This window comes from Phalangium opilio, unplaced genomic scaffold (assembly GCF_054372755.1).
Source record: "Phalangium opilio isolate 3A_F unplaced genomic scaffold, DU_Popi_V2 ptg000032l_1, whole genome shotgun sequence".
NCBI lineage: Eukaryota > Metazoa > Arthropoda > Arachnida > Opiliones > Phalangiidae > Phalangium > Phalangium opilio.
In genome coordinates this window covers 7,341,793-7,357,447 of record NW_028324159.1, presented here as the reverse complement: position 1 = coordinate 7,357,447, position 15,655 = coordinate 7,341,793, and the positions used below count along the sequence as shown (strand labels likewise).

The 15,655-nt window shown below is 35.4% G+C and overlaps 2 pseudogenes; both read left to right on the top strand.

Annotated features, from left to right (window-relative positions):
- Positions 1 to 12,426: 12,426 nt before the first annotated feature.
- LOC149685802 (5S ribosomal RNA) lies at positions 12,427 to 12,545 on the top strand (annotated as a pseudogene).
- A 138-nt stretch (positions 12,546 to 12,683) lies between these two features.
- Positions 12,684 to 12,802, top strand: LOC149685801 (5S ribosomal RNA; annotated as a pseudogene).
- Positions 12,803 to 15,655: the final 2,853 nt, after the last annotated feature.

The following is a 15,655-nucleotide window of genomic DNA, read 5'->3' as shown; positions in this document are numbered from 1 at the left end:
ATGTCTAATTTTATTGTACGGCATTGGTCGCTTCTACGAATCTGGTGTTCCGATTTATATGGGTAAACGTCTCATGAAAAAGGGGCGAGGATTGCCCTGAAATGATGTATATTAATTTGAAAACACCGACAAGCATCAGTTTAGGTTTCTAGTCTTGATGCTCGGAACCAGCTTATCTTTGTTAGTTTTTATCATCAGTTTAATCTGTCAACTGAGAGAATAAAACTAAAATCAGAAATTTATAAACACCACGGAAGTTGACACGAAAAGCCTCTCTCAGCTCGGTGTTGGTGATGAATCTTTCTAACGTTACAATCGTAGCGCGCTTATGCGGAGTTTTTGATTCTTGTCCGCCGAAAAATAATAAATGAAAAATGCTCCACTAGCTAAAATTGCGTGATAAAGGGAACGGAGGAATACAACACTCTGTTAAAAAATAAATGCAGCCAGAGTCCAGTAAATGTTTTAAAATTTATTTTGATGGAATATAGTTAAAGTGAATTGAATACCTTTTAAAAATGGTTCCTCATCTATAACCTCATTACATCTTGACTATAGAATGAGAAACCATTTTCAACCCTGGGGAGCTCTTCAAAAATATTCATCGCTAACGCCGGTCACAGTAAAATGTATTGTTCGTATAGTAACTCCCATAAAATAACTTCTGCTAAAGTGTAAGGAACATCATATAAATTGAAATTATGTTCCATTTTCATGTAAACAAGTAATGCAAATTCGGCATGGTTCAAAAGAATGAAAAGCATTTAACCCATATCATGTAAACTAAAGTACAACTGAGCCAAAGGGCTAATCACCCTAAGATTCACTATACGCCAATTTGAGTTGCTTGTAATCACTATTCATAATAATAATGATAATAAAAATTCTGCCCCACCTTGCTACAAATATGATCCAGCTTCAGTCCTTGACACTAAATGTTTTACACTGTACTGGGACAAACCTGTCATTACAGACAACACCATCAACCACAACCGCCCTGATATCATTTTAGGCGATAATATATAAAATATATAACACAATATAAATATACAAAGTCCCGACTCGATTGTGTTACTCTATAGATGACGCGCATAATTCGGTTACTAGTATATTTATCAATATTTATAAATTGCCACCAAGATGCTTTCTTATATTATAAAGTCTAAACCTGATTTTTTAAACGTGTAATTAACTTTCGGCTCACTCTAAACCGTCAAGGCCCGTTCGCAAAGGCGCTTTTAGCTCAAGCTGATTGCTGATAGAACAGAATGCAGTTCCCGCTTCTAATTTACTCGATAAGCGTCTGCTTTACACCGTCAGCTTCAGCTTCCGCGAATTCGTTCACATAAACGCTGGTTTGGTTGCACTGATTCTTGTATCTAATCACTGGCCTCAAGAACACAGAGAGCGCAGCCAAAACTTATAAATTCCTTACATGAAAAATAGGATTTCATAGGAAAAAACTGTATTTTTATAGGCAAATATTGGAATAGAAATGCTTATATATAATATTATTTTGGCGTAAATTATGTGGAAAAATCTCATAAGAAAAAAATACTATACTTTGAAAGGAGGAACTCAATTAAAATATAATTTCGAAAAAATCTAAGAAAGCCCGGAATTTCGGTGTCAAGTCAAATGTGGTAGTTATAAAAGAGCTAGATTTTGATAAATTAGATGATAAACTACATGAAAACTTCGACATAGTCAAAAATATCGGATATTTTAGGGCCTATCATGAAATTATATTATAATATAGGACATGTTCAAAAATATAAGATGGAAATTTAGCTTAAGTTTTGCTTTTATTGAAGAAAATGTATTTATTGGGAGGTTTTTTGACTAGAATCAGTTGTATATGTCACACTGTTCATACGGTTGTACATATCTTTGGTAGGCTTGAATTTGACACATCTTCCTGCTTCAGCTACTAAGCAGTGCACCATTTACTGTCGATTTTATTAGTTTGTTTCTTGTTTTGGTTTTAGTCAAATTTACTTTACTCGTTCACAATCAGCATTTGAATGAGGTAGTGAAAACACATGGAGCTCAAAGTTAGCTACATCCAAAATTACTTGAAACTGTTTTAATTCAGCTGAACGTTTGAGACTATGTTTAAGAAAATTGTAGATGTTTTTTCCTAGGTCTTCACACCGACGGGGACGTTTCTTGAAAGCCTGACTTGCGCATAAAGCGAGTAAATGGAAAATACATTTCATAATGAAAATGCTAGGGCAGAATTGTTTGAACCGACTAGCAACAGAGTCATGTGCACCCATCATGGTGTTACACCCATCAGTTCCAAATCCAATAACATTATCTAAACTTATGTGTGTTCTGTTTCAAATTCTTGGATGACTGACTGGAAAATATCACTGGCAGTTATTTTTCCACTTAGTTGAGAGGGTTCAATTTGAATAAGCAAAAAATACTTGCTGACAATTTTGCCTAAATTCTCATCATTGAACCTAACTCCTATACATGTGGTTTAATAGCAGAGATATCTGTGGTTTCATCAATCATTAAACTGAATTTTGTTTTTCTTATTGTCTGAACTAATTGCTCTTTATGTGTAGAGCCAATAGCGTTTGTTGCAAAACACGTTAATTTAGATCTTTTCAATCGCATCTCTTGCGTTATTTTTGAATTTGGGAAGACAAACTTCATAAGTTCTGTTAAATGGTCAACAGATTGAAAGGCTATTTTGTGTTCGACGATAAATCCACAGATTTTCAATTCCGCCCTTTTAACAGCGTCAGGAATGGAATTTCTCTTAATTCTTTTTTATAAAAGACACCAGGTTTTTACCGACAGATTTTGCTTCTTTAAGCTTTTCAGTGTGTTTTTTTCGGGCAAATGATGTTTTTACTTTTGCACGCCATCTATTAATGGGGCAAAAGTGTTATTTTCATAAACGAAATACTTGAAGCCCCGTCGAACACACTCGCGTGTCAATTGAAATATACGTGCCCACGAGAGGTAAACGATGAAAAATTCCCCAGTGAAATACCGGCGGTGGTTTTCTGACGTCATGGTGTGTCCAAGAATCTGATACGCATGTGCGAGCTTTATAAATAATATCTCTTGAATATGTTCTTGAACAACCAGACTCGTGGTATGGCGGTTAGATCCGTTGCCTTTAGCGCGGCAGAACCATGGGTCCCCAGTTCGATTCCACACGAGCAAATAATTTATTTAAAAGATTTATTTTAAATATAGATGATTCGTGGACGAAATTCATCTTAAAATAATGAGGAAAATGTTTTAAAATTATAACAAAAGCAAATTTATTATTAATACAGGCCTGAGCTTGATATCTCAGGGAATATTTTTTCCCATATTAAAACTAAGAAAAAAATTGTCTCATATTTGAAAATGTAATTAAAATAGCGTCATATATTAGAAAAGCGTCTTAATTTTAAAATTGGGCTAAAATTGTATCATATTTTAAAAACGTAAATAAAATAATGCCATATTTTAACAATATAAATAAAATAGTTCAACATTTTAAAAACAAAAAATAGTGCCACATTTTAAAAATATAAATAAAAATATTCCCTTATTTTAAAAATAGGAAAATAATTGTTTTAATGTATCACTATATTATCCCTACTTTTAAAATGTTTTAAAACAATCTGAATCAGTTTTGGTTGACTTAAGTAAAAAAATTAATGTTCTGTTGTAACATTCCTATTGTTAAAATGAGATAAAAAACTTGTACGTTCAACGAATTAAATTGTACCGAAAAAACTTTCGGAGGAGCGCGCTCAGGCATGTTATAATAATGAAGGCGAAGCATGAATACTTGGCGCGAGGTGTATCGGTTAGAGACATTGCGCTTTACACGGCAGAACCATGGATCGCAAGTTCGATTCCACAGGAGAAAATAATTTTCTTTTTAAGTTTTATTTTAAATAATGATGTATCGGGACGAAAGTCATCTTAAGATAATGAAGAAAAAGTTTGAAAATTATAAGTAAAGTTAGAATTACGGGTAATCCATTTAGCATAGTTAGCGCTATTCAAATAAAGTTTCTGTACGCCTTTTAATTTCGGTACGATGTCGCTACAATTATGAGCATTTTTTATAGTAATAATTGTAATTTGACCGGTGCCATGCAAAAGTATAACCTGTGCCCTGCCGGTTACATTTTGTAGAACTTCAAGTTGAGCCAAAAAGGAGATATTGCAGAAGGTACATTAAGCTTTTATAGTATTGTTGGGTTAGGTTTGAGCCAAGGCAAGAATTCCGGTTTGTACTCCCATTCTTTGCCAATACTTCTGTATTCGGCGTTTCTTCTTTTTTGTTTTTGGGCCTTTCTGTATCTACCTGAACCTTTGGCGGAGTTTCATACCCGTTAGAAATATCTAGTTTGATAAAAATTCGTCATATTTTGTTTTAAAACTAAAAAAATATTAAAAAATTTAATTATATACTACTATTGAGGTTGAATTCCAATACCCCAGTCACCATGGTTGCTTCAGCCTCCAGAATTTCCCGCCTTATTAGAGAGCACAAGACAAAATAGTAGTGTTTTTCTCAAGCTGAACATACACGGAAATCATATAGGAAAGCAACGTTATGAAGACTCGAAGTGCTTCTCACGGCCAGCCCTTGCGTTCAGTGTATTACTCAAGGGATGAACTATTTCTCTCACACTAATCTTCCCCTATACGACATCAGTTGGAGTTGTCGAAACATGTCCCGTGTGACCTTTGACGATTTCCCGCCAAATTCAAAATTATCGTACGTTTAGGCAAAATTATCGAAATAAATTATAGTACACTTCCAAAAATCTCTCAAAATTATCGCAGTGTACGATAGTTATCGTACGCCTTGCAACGCTGATCAACGTCCATAATTAGAGAAGCTACATAGTCCGAGAGTGCACTCGCGGAGTCGTCGGGTTTATTTAGTTCTCTATAATAAAAGTTATTTAAATGTACTCAGTATATTTATTCCATAAATATTCACTTGTTGCAATGAGCCTTCTAGAATGGAAGATGGTGGGATTGATTGAGGTTCCTTCTTTTTTTGGGTTTCTCAGCTCTTTCGTGGATAAGTATTCTTTTGGCGAGTGATATTTTGGATGCAGGGGTGTTGGAAGATTCACTATACGTTCCCTCTGTCCCTTTAGAGGTACAAGGAGATGGATCATCTAGGTTTGTAATAGTTATATTTGATTCTTCCAATTTGCCGCCGCCGTCATCAGGTTCCAATATTTTATCGTTTATTGTAAATTCCTTGCCCCTAACTGTACACGTGAATGTATGTGCTCCTGTCACCTCTTTTGAGTTTTGCGCACATGATGAATCTTCCTTAACGGTATGATTGCTCTGTTCATCTGTACGATTGTTATCGTAAAGCTTTGTGTTGGGTGATTCGTCCAACGATGAGAAATTCGAAGTTGTACTATAGTGTATAAACTACTTGAAGTTACGTTTTAGAAAGACCTGCTATCGCCAAAAAGTAGGTTCAAAATAAACTTTAAATATTTTAAATCTTTTTACGGGGTGGAATAATTCCAACCCATTCCTTTAATAATAGTTCTGAAACCTTTTAGTTTCCATGGCAAACACACTAAAAGGCTCGTTTACATGTGCGAAAGAAATGGAAAAAGTCGAAGTACAAAGCTGAGAGATGAGGCGTATTGGGGTTTGCGTTCCCTAGGCGTACCACTTACAAACAAGGGAGATCTTTTTATGTCGCGCTTGTTGCTCATAGATGAAGCGGGTGTTCCGAATAAGCTCCGATCTGCCGTGGTAGATTTTTCAGCTCATGTTTGCATGACGGTAAGAGTAGAGAAAATATACCCACATTGACAAATTATATCAAATAACGTTCCAAAGTGCGATAATAGCCTTCTCTTTTTTCTATTTCTCCATATAGGATGTACCCACCAACGACGTTAAATTCGAATTTTCTTTTTTTTGTCATAAATGGCGAATGTTTGTCCAAAGCAATAGTTTCTTCTTAAGCCGAACCAAACTAACGACAGTAGACGCCATTTTAGTTGTTTACTTCCGACTGAAAGGCAACTCTGCAATCTAGGCACATGCTACCGCCCAGCTCGTATGTAAACGAAGGTGCGGGTGAAGTAGCGGGAACAAACGCTTTTAGCAGACGCGATTTTTTTAGGCGCAAGAAAAAGATTAGACTTTCAACTTCAAATCTTCCTCTCTAAGCTTAATTCTCACGCACATGTAAACGAGCCTTAAGATTACAAATCAACTCTTTAGAAGCCGATGACACTTCAATTTGATAACTACCAGTTGACGTAGCATTGTATAGTTTAGAAAGAAGCGGTTCATTGTGGCCATCTTTTCTGGGAACTTGAAAATTTATGTCTATCACAGACAACAGTGATATATTTTACCCCTAGGGCGATTCCACTGTTGGGGCTTGTCAGTGCATTCTTTGGGCGGATTTTGTATATTTTTACTACGCAACTGTGCAAGTAGTCTGAAAAGCGCAATGCCATGAATCCAAGTTCCCAAAATTCCAGCTGGGCATCCACAATAAACAACCAAAATTACAGGGCTAGATATTTTAAGCGCAGCACAAATTATGTAAGGATTATCATCTTTTTTTTTACTTTTGAAAGACGAGGCCGTCCGTAATTTTTTTTTCAAATTATTACGATGATTAAAAGTTCAAACAAGTATTTTACTTACTTTTCTGATTTGCTCATAGCCGTATCTGATAATACATACTCTTCAATTAGAAATTTGTAACTTCAATTATAGTGTTGATACGTTTTTGACATAGATTTGTAAACGTCTTTAATTTCGTGTTTCGTAATTAGGGGGACATCTGCAATATTTTTTTGATATCCTGAGATAGGAGATATAAGACCGCCGCGTTTAAATTCATAACTTAGGACCGTAAAAGTTGACTTAAATAATTGATCTTTCAATGGCTCTCCTTTTAATATGGGGAAAAATGCTATTAAGTGGTAATTTAATTAATTGTTAGGATTAAATAGGACAATTCAGGCTGGGTGAAAGGTTATTGTAGTTTTAATGTTAATTTCTAAGTTTATTTTTTAATTTCTTAGTTTAGTTAAAAGGTATCCATGAATTCTCCCCAAAAATTCGTGTTTCGGGATAATGTCACCTTAATTATATTTAATTTTGCGGTTTATCTTGATTAAGTTTAATTTAAAGGCTTTTCTTGATTTTTGTTAAATTTATTGGTTTTTCTTGTTTAGTGTTCATTATGTTTATAATACGAAATTCAATAAATTATTAATTTTTTAATTGGAACGTTTTGTGACTTTTTAATTTTAGTGAACTAACATTTACTATTTTACCCAAAGTTTTAATATATGCGCTTTTGATGTATTTTAGCGATGATTTCAATTGATTTGAAAGTGAAATAGTTAACATTTGAGGCTGCACGAACAACTTTTATGTTTTAATCTTAATTTGAACGTGAGAGCGGATTAAACATTGAAATATAATTTATTACAATTTTTTACCATTACTTCAACCTTTAGTGCAGTTCAATATATTTTCCGCACATTCGTTACTTTACCCTAAACTTTCGCATTTCGAGTCAATTTATGTATTTTAAATATAATTTAAATTTCGAGTCAATTTATGTATTTTAAATATAATTTAAATTTTGAGTCAATTTATGTATTTTAAATATAATTTAAATTTCGAGTCAATTTATGTATTTTAAATATAATTTAAATTTCGAGTCAATTTATGTGCAATAGAAAACATGCGGCTCTACTAACGGCAGGTGTAGTTTTTATAATAATAAGGTAGTTCTTTTAAAAGGTTTTGGTTTTTATCCAAGAAATGTATATTTTGGCTTACTTTTACGTTAATTATACTTAGTTAAGTTAAAATTAACGTAGGATTGTGATTCGGCAGTTTTCATTTAGGTTATGAGTTAAAATATAAAATTCACCTTAATTGCATTTTTAGAGTTTTTGATTTTTGCCCAACATTATCACTTTTAAACTAAACTTTTGAATTTCGCGCCTATTAAAGAACTTTAAAATTAATTTAAATTTACAAAAGTGTGATATAGAAAGCATGGGACTTTACCAACGGCTTGGGTAGTCATAATTTAATAGTTTATTTTAAAGTTTTTTAGTTTCTATCCAATAAATTGAATATATTTGGTTTAATTTCACGTTAATTATACTAAATTAAGTTGAAATTAACAATTGTGTTTCAATATATAATTCAGCTTAATTGCATTTTTAAGTGGAGTTTTTGATTCACATTTACCATAAACCTTTGAATTTCGCGCCCATTAATGTACTTTGAAAATAATTTAAATTAGGTATGAAGTAGAAGTATGGAGCTTTAGCAACATCTTGTGCTAAATTAAGTATGAAGTAGAAGTATGGGGCTTTAGCAACATCTTGTGCTATTTTAATCTTGATTAAATAGTTTGTTTAAAAATTATTCGAAATTTTATCCAAAATATGTATATTTTGTGTTTAAATTCACGCTAATTACACTTAATTAAGTTGAAATTAATGAAGGACCGTAGTTCGGCAGCGTTTATTTTGCTTCTAAAATGAGTGTAATAAAAAGTTCACCTTAATTGGAATGTTTGGGGGCTTTTTTGATTATTTCCGACACGTTGCGTTAAATTTTTAACATATATCCCGTGCTAAATTTGCGGTAAGGTATATATTATCTATAAAGTGTGTTAATGAATGATGTGATTCTATAGTTTGGATTGAATAGCACTGATTGAAACAAATACCTAAATAATTCATTGCAATTTAGACAAATAAACGGAAATGCGGTCTTTGAAACAGCAAACAACAAAACCCTCTGTTTCCCACGTTGCTAAAATCTCCGCAGATGTAAACATGGAAATTATTTTACTAATTAAATTACTTAACGACACTGTCCTCCTGGATTAACCAGCGCCACTGTTGGTAGAAAATAGTTTATAAAATAATAAAGTAACATCACATACCAACTGATTTAATAGGATAAAAATTATTTGAACGATTGATGTGGTCCTCTACCTTGGTTGAGTTTCAGGAATTATACCACACACCTTCACAGTTAGTAGCATTTTAGTGAGACGAACAAATAATGAAACAGAGAATGTTGAGTTTGATGAGAAAGCTACCAATTTTAGTGTTCTCAAAGTCAGTCAGACAAAATAACTTAATTATGTCTATTTATCGTTAAAGATTTGAATAAAAAGTATTTCTATTGTGATCTTATTTTAAAGTAAAGGCGCTTTTAGCTCAATTTGATTGCTGTTAGAACAGAATTCAGTTCCCGCTTCCAATTTACTCGATGAGCGTCTGCTATACGCCGTCAGCTTCAGCTTACGCGAATTCGTTCCCGTAAACGCTGGTTTGGTCGCTCTGATTCTTGAATCTAATCACTGGAATCAAGAAAATAGCGGTCGAACACAGGGAGCCCAGCCAAAACTTACATATTTCTTTCATGAAAAATAGGATTTTTACGAGAAAAACTGTGTTTTTATAGGCAAATATTGGAATAAAATTGCTTTTGTATAGTATTATTTAGGCGTAAATTATGTAGAAAAATCTCACCAGAAAAAATGCTATACTTTGATAAGAGGATTTTAATTAAAATATAATTTAAATCTGAGCAAGCAAAGAAAGCTCCGCGATTTCGGTGTCTAGTCAAATGTGATCGCGTTAAAAGAGCTAAATATTGATAAATTTGATGCTAAATCATAGGAAAACTTCGACATAGTCAAAAATATCGGATATTTTAGGACCTTTCATGAATTTATAGGATAATATACGGCATGATCAAAAATATGAGATATAAATAGGAATTGTGAGAATATGGAAATCGAGCTAAAGTTTTGCTTTTATTGTTAAAAAGGAAAAAAAGCTAAACCAAAATTATCAATATATTTTGTTCCCTTTTCAGCTTTTAAAGCCTTTTCGGCGACTTTTTTTAGAGACATGCTACCCGCACATGCACGAAAAGTTCGCTTCTGTGTGTTTTAGTAGACGACAAAAGATAACGCTGATCAGCTATATATCTAGCAGCGATAGATCGAGGCTGACTCCGACAATCAGCCTCTGCTACCAGAGTACGCCCGTATGAAACCTGCCTTAAGGCTCGTTTACATGTGCGCGAGAAATGGAAAAAGTCGAAGCGTAAAGCTGAGAGACGAGGCGTATTGGGGTTTGCGTTCCCTAGGCATACCGTTTACAAACAAGCGAAAGCTTTTTAAGTCGCGCTTGTTGCTCATAGATGAAGCGGGTGTTCGGAATAAGCTCCGATCTGCCGCAGTAGAATCTTCAGCTCGTGTTAGCTTCTCGCAAAGAGTCACGTGATTTTCCAAGCCAATAATATCCAAGGACCGAATATCGTTTGATATTTTGGCGTTTGTTTATCTCGCGAAATAGGCCTAGGCACCACCATTGAGAATGTCTTTAAAAGAACAAGATAAAATTTTTTAAATACGTGTAATCACATTAATTTGCCTCATCCTTTCAAGCTCGACAATTAAATCAAAATTATTCTCAAGCTCAAGTAGAGAAAATATACGCATCTTGACAAATTATATCAAGTAACCTTCCAAAAGGCGAAAATAGCCTTCTTTGTTTCTATTTCTCCATATAGGATGCGCCCACCAACGACGTTCAGTTCTAATTTTCTGTTGTTTTTTTGTTATAAATGTCGAATTTTTTTCAAAAGCAATAGTTTCTTTTTAAGCAGAAGTAAACTAACGACAGTCGACGCCATTTTAGTTGTTTACTTCCGACTAAAAGACAACTCTGCAATCTAGGCTCATGCTACTGCCCAGCTCGTAAGTAAACGAAGGAGCAGGTGGAGCAGCGGGAAAAAACGCTTTTTTCAGGCGCGATTTTTTTAGGCGCGAGAAAAAGATTCGACTTTCAACTTCTACTCTCCGCTTTAAGCTTAATTCTCGCTCACATGTAAACGAGCCTTAAGCTCTTATGAGAACAGTCATGGAAGACGTCGAGAGCGAACTCCGCCTACGCTCTCAGCAATCAGCTTAAGCTAAAAGCGCCTTTGCGAACGGGCCTTGAATGTCCCTTCATTACAGACACGAAAATTAAAACCCAAAGTTTACTTCACCTCGGGTCTCAATTCTTTCCTCTTTGGTTCACTAAGCCTATTGCGGATAATAATTGATTTACCCGATAGTGTTCAGGCCTCAGCTTTCTTCTCGAACTCTTTCAAACAAGGATTATTCTATATACAGATGTAGTATAGCTTAAGTAATATATAAACAGCCATTTCAAATAACAATATTAAAAAATGTCCTTGGAATATCAAAATGAAACGGAGCTTTAAAGCTGCAAAAGTACTAAATGCATCTTAGTTACGAAAAATATTTCCACATATTCACTTTATATTATGGAAAAAGTGAATATTAAGGTTCTGTAGGATTTCTTTACACATCAAAACAAAGCGAACTGCTAACGCAGCTCACTAGAGTAACCACGGACGGACACACACAGACAATAACATAGACTGCTTTTTAACTCTTTCCGTATTAATTTTGAATTGAGAAACAAGATTATCTTAAATATTAAAATAAATATAATTAATATTTAGTATTTTCTTCGTTATTTGTTCGCCTTATTGAACGTTACTTCGTTTTATGAAAGAAAATTAAACATTCTTGAGAGACTTGACTAATATTGAGGTTTTAATTGAAGGATACGACTGTTGTTTCGCCATACTCAAATAGGTAGTATATAAGGGTTTGAAATCGCAGCTATGGATAAGAACAGCGCAATTGCGTGAACCTTTGGTCGAAGCCCCGCCTTAGGGAGGCCAGACGTTTCTCGTAACCCTGGCCGATCGTCGCGTATGTCTTAACCTTAAGGATGATTATGGAGTAGAAGACAGGTGTACAGACTGGTGTCCATGTGGGATGGACAAAAACAAAGACCAGAAGATAGTGGTGTTAGAAGCCAGGTGTACAGACTGATGCCCATGTGGGATGGACAATGACCAGAAGATGGTGGTAATTAGAAGCCAGTGTGTACAGACTGGTGTCTATGAGGGATGGACAATGACCAGTAGATGGTGGTGATTAGAAGCCAGTGTGTACAGACTGGTGTCCATGTGGGATGGGCAAAGAGCAGCAGATGATTGTGATTAGAAGCCATTGTGTTCAGACTGGTGTCCATGTGGGATGGACAAAGACCAGAGGCTGGTGGTGTTTGACGAGCAATAGAGTGAATACAATTTTCGAAATTTCCGGGAAATGCGGTCCGGAAATTGAGAACACTTTTGCTCCGATTTGCAAACTGCGAACGCGGTCACGTGGGGTGTAACAACAGTCAGACACACCCAGACATACCTGTCGATTTTAGAACCTCTCCGTGACATACGTCAATTGGAGAGGTAAAAACATGCAGAAGGGTAATTTGTCTAATTAGTTTTAAATTCGAATAATTAACTAGTCCACTCGGCAACGGCCATAGCACGCTGAAAACACCGGTTCTCATCCGATCACCGAAGTTAATCAGCGTCGAGCGCAGTCAGTACTTGGGAGTGAGACCACTTAGGAACACTGCGTGCCGTTGGCTTTTACACTTTAGTTTCCTTTTTTAAAATCCAACAGATTTTTGAAAAGTAAAGAGTTTATTTTTGTTATTTTTTTAAAAACATGCAGAAGGGTAATTTGTCTATTTAGTTTTAAATTCGAATAATTAACTACTCCACTCGGCAACGGCCATATCACGCTGAAAACACCGGTTCTCATCCGATCACCGAAGTTAATCAGCGTCGAGCGCAGTCAGTACTTGGGAGTGAGACCACTTAGGAACACTGCGTGCCGTTGGCTTTTACACTTTAGTTTCCTTTTTTAAAATCCTTCATAAATGAGAAAAGCAAACAGTTTCTTTTTACCTCTCCGTGTGACGTAGTCCAGGAGAGGTTCTGTAACGGCCGTGCCAGGGTGGGTGTGTGTGTGGCATTCGCTGGGTTTAATCAGGGATAGATTTAGTTTTTTAAGAAGGAATGGGTAACAGGGTTATTCGGGTGCGCGTCCAAGTCCACGACCCCCTTACCCGTGACGGAGGGGTATGAAAGAAGAGGCGGGTGTTATTTTCATTATGGCGTTGTATGTATATCCGGGTCAAATAAACGTCGTCTGCCCCTTCGTCTGCCAAGTTGGAATGGGCTCGGATTGTAATTTTTGAAAGAACATTGTTTAAAAATGGAAGTTACACAAGACATAGGGCTTGAAACTGAAAAAAAACCCGATGAAACCAAAACACATCTGAAATACGATTTATTTCTCTTTGATGAAGTTGAAGTGATGCTGTAAAAGTCTTCATAGTTATTACAATACGAATAGGTTTTAACCAAACAATAAGCTCACAAAACTCCTGGCCATTCACTAAGCCTTGGTTAATTTCATCAAATTCGCTTACAAAATCATGAGGATAGTAGACATGATTGGTTTTAGAAAGAATTAGCGAACGCTTTTCACCCTTATATCCAAAACACCGGCACCAAATTCACTAACTACCTTCTTAATTGCTATTAAAAACAATTCCCGAATAATTTCCGGACCCTCGCTTTTAGACGGCTCCATTTTGAACCCCTGTGAAGACGCTTATCTGTACAAAGCAAGAGGGGTCGTAGTCATAGCGAAAGAGGTAAATAGGAATTACGTATTTTTGACCCTCCTTGTCAGCAACGTCACCAATACGTAGTTTTAGTGAGCCAATAAGATAATTTTATAAATTGCGAGAATTTCATTGTTTCATTAGGAATGTCTTGGCCAAAATTTAGCAAGAGAAAAGAAAGATTGAGAAAAAATTTGAGAGGCTGGAGGTAGGAGAGAAGCAATGAGAATACGAATGGAAAAGGCTATATCAAAAACAAAACGAGCTTAAGTACGAAAGAGAGACACTAGAAGAGGACATTGAACACTTCCAAATTAAACTCGAAGAAGAAATAAAAATTTTAAAGATTCGAAAGAGGAAGTAAGTATAACAAACCCCATCTGCATCTTATCGCGCCTTAATTATTCAACCTGTCTTCCTTATAATCATAAAATGGTGCCGAAACCCGATATTCAATTGAATACCTTAAAATGGCGCTTAAACCCGGGATATTCGCAGTAAAACCCCTATCTATAACATAGAAAGAAATCTCCATTAAGAAATTTAGCATTACTGCGAAGGGAAATTATAATTTTGCTCGAGGATTAGCTAATAGAAATGATTTAACAGTAATGGTTGTTTTGCTTAGTGCAACGTAGGATATGACGGACTTATAAGAAATTTCGAACATGAACAGCAAGAAATGGAGATGAGAATAAAAACGCTTCTGAAAAAAAATTAGACTCCAAAGAGTAAGTAACCCGATTTCATTTAATCCATCTCATTCGTTAAAGACAAGTTTCTTAAAAATTCACTTTCCACTTTGCCAACTATTTTATTTGATACTGTAAGGTCATCATTGAAATATTACGATAATCGGTTATGGAATTATATTGACATAATTCAGGGAAAAAGGGCAATTTCGTTTTAATCAAGCTTGTAGTTTTTCGAAACTTGAAAACAACTGAAAATTGTCTTCGAAGTGGCGAATATTTGAAACAGTTATTTGAACTGTTTTAAACATCGGCGCCTACATGGTTACGTAACTGAAGTATTAAGAGGACGCGAGAGTGTCATCCTTCGCCTATTATGCCCATCTGGTACTACTACTCATGTTTAAACCCACAACAACGTTGCGAATTTTCTACATATAAAAAAATTAGGTTCTACCGACACTACCGAGGGGTCCGACATTACCAAAAAAGCGTACGGGATTTCGTGATTTCGCCAAAGATTTCGTGATTTCGCCAAAAATGTCCTGATTTTTTCTTTGATTATGGGATTTCTATTTTGATTTCGCGATTTCGCCAATGATTTCTTCGTTGATTTCACTATTTTGACAATGATTTCGTTATTTCTTCTTGATTTCATGACTTCGCCAAAGATTTCGGAATTTCCTCTTTGATTTCGTAATTTCGTGATTTCTTCAAGGATTTCTTGATTTTGTGTGAAAGATTTCGCTATAGGCCTTTCTGAAAAAAACCAAAGGAATCCTGGGTAAAAGGTCCGACAGCAGTTCATTCGAGTCAGTTCAGTTCTAGCAGCAGCCAATCAAACCTAATTTACTCGCTCAGTATTTATGCAGGCCGCTTTCTGTCTAAAATTTAAGGTCATAGTCCTATTTTTGTACTTTCGACTTTCCATTTTTTGTTACTTATTATTTATACTTAATTTCGTAAAATATAGTGTAAATATTATCTATTTATAACAGTTAAAAAATCCGTTAAGCCAAACTATATCCGAATAATGCAGCGCCAGATGGCGCCTGCTGTCGTGTCAGTGACGTTTATCCGCTTGATATGCGCGTGCGTGGGACCTTTTCAACAAGATGCCCCGGGCTCAGAAACTTTTTCGGAAAGGCCTATTTTGCGAGTAGCGTACGGGATTTCGTGGTTGTCGATTGCCGTTCCAGGTCGAGAAATACTCAAAAGCATTATCATCTATGACTTAGGCAATTGAACAGCTAATGAGTTTCCCGAATCCAATACAATACGCGACGAGACGGTACAGGGAGTTCATCTGCCAGACCTTTGAATACTAACCCCCCGCCCCGAGGTATACTACCAGATACGCAATCGACAACC